General features: G+C 43.7%; 1 pseudogene; it reads left to right on the top strand.

The window, feature by feature from the left end:
* The first annotated feature begins 663 nt into the window (after nt 1-663).
* On the top strand, nt 664-775 carry LOC147728635 (small nucleolar RNA U3; annotated as a pseudogene).
* The last annotated feature ends 1,210 nt before the right edge of the window (nt 776-1,985 follow it).

Genomic DNA, 1,985 nt, shown 5'->3' with positions numbered 1-1,985 from the left:
CTTTCTTCTTCGCTCCTTTCTCTCTTTTTCCTTTCATTCTACTTGTTCAACCATCACCGACCTCACCTCGCTCCTCTCAATCTTATTCTCTGTCACCTATTCCTGAATGAAGAGTCTAAGAGGTCAGAGCAGGGCAGAGTCCCGGCCGGAGCAGCTTGTGCACACTGCGCTGTTTAAATATAATAAGAGAGAGGCTCGGGTGAGCCTCTCTCCTGACCCTCGGGCCCAGGCATGCGTGTGCAGTGCACCACTTAATTTATTTAGAACCTTAATTCTCCTTTATGAAGTGAGGGGGCCCTGGAGCATGCCCCCCCCCCCCCCCCCCCCCGCAACGCAGGGGCTGGGGGTCTGTGTTACGCCCCTGGTCCTCTGTCTGTTTCGGGAGCAGAGAGCAAGGAATCCGTGTGTGTCAGGAAAAGGCAGGCTTAATGTGATTGGTTGTGGATTTTGACTTTGCAGATTTTTAAAGCAGTGAGTCACCCAGGATCTACTGAGAATGCTTTATTGCGAAGAATGTGTCTGCCTGTGCATCTTTAGATTGCTATTTTGTGGTGTTATACAGCCATATGTTTTTGTTGGAGTTGATGATGCCGAACCTTTTCTTACTGTATGTAAGAATGTTTTTTACTTTTTCTGTCCGTGTGAGCTGCAGTCAACTGTTTCAAGACCATATTTTCAGAGATCATTTCCATAGTTCTTAACTGAGGAAATGAGTTTCTAAAGTTTGTGGTCTTCGCAAACCGCGAGGAAGAGTTGTAACGTTTCCTTCCGAGCGCGAAGCGACTGCTTGCTGCATGTTTGACACTCTGGATTACATTTCGTACAGTGCACAGCTGCTGGTGTGCACTGCAATTAGCAAGAATACTAATACAAATCCAGCAGCTGTGTACTCTTGAATCATTGTCTCCCGCAACAAGGAAATGGCAGTGTTTTGCGCCGCGTGCATTTCGAAAGCGGCTGCGCAAATGGTGTTGCGCTTAATACAGAACACTGCGCACTTTGGGTGACTTCTGTACGCGCGCGCTCACGTGCGCAGCTTATTGGGAACAGTGATGGACAGTAGCATTATTACCAATGGGATTGACAATTTGTACCATTTATGGATCGAACCAGGGTGACCCAAAAATCTTGAACAATCTTGAAATTGAGCTGGCTTAATGACCAGAACCACTGGTTATCTGTGGGGATCTTAATTTCCATCTGGATGCACGCTGGGACTTCATATCAAAATATAATGGAAGGAAGCCTCTAGTATATAAAGCCCTGGCTGCACTGAAAACAAGTTATGATTTAGTGGATGTGTGGGTTGAGAAGTGCTTCTCGGATCCAGGCTATACGTATATTTCATATCCTCACAGTAAATATTTCAGACTAGATTATGTTTTTCTATCGTCATCCATTGGTAATGATGTAAGAATTGAGGAAGTTACCAATAGTATTATCTGATCATAACCGATTAATTTTGGCATATGCAATACAGTCGGGTGCACAAGTACAGCCCAAGTGGACATTTGATATGAAGCTATCTCATTTATACAACATATTAGGCAATTATATCTACAATATTTTGAAGTAAACCGCTATAGTACCTCTCAAAGTATGGTCTGGGACAGCTTCAAGCCGGTCTATGCGGGGAAGTTATTAGCTTCTTTGGGACAAAGCGACGTCAGGAAATGGAAATAGAGGGTCTAACCAGTAGATTAACGGTTTTAGAAAAGCACCACTTCTTAGCGATCAGTCAAAAGCAACAGGCAACAGTATTATCCCTGAAGCAAGAAATTGCGATGATTAAAGCTGAAATGGCTAGTTATCATAACAAGAGGTGTGCAGCAGTGTACTAGGTGCATAAAGAGGATAGCTATAAATATGGAGAATCAGTGGGTAAATTATTGGCTCTCCGTACTAAACAGAAGATAGCAAGGAATAATATCCAGGGAATTAAAGACCACGATGTGCGACATGTTACAGGTTCAATAGACATAATT

The sequence above is a fragment of the Lissotriton vulgaris genome, chromosome 3_1, assembly GCF_964263255.1.
Source record: "Lissotriton vulgaris chromosome 3_1, aLisVul1.2, whole genome shotgun sequence".
Classification (NCBI taxonomy): domain Eukaryota; kingdom Metazoa; phylum Chordata; class Amphibia; order Caudata; family Salamandridae; genus Lissotriton; species Lissotriton vulgaris.
Note: the sequence above shows the minus strand (reverse complement) of the source record. Positions and strands in the feature narration are given on the sequence as shown.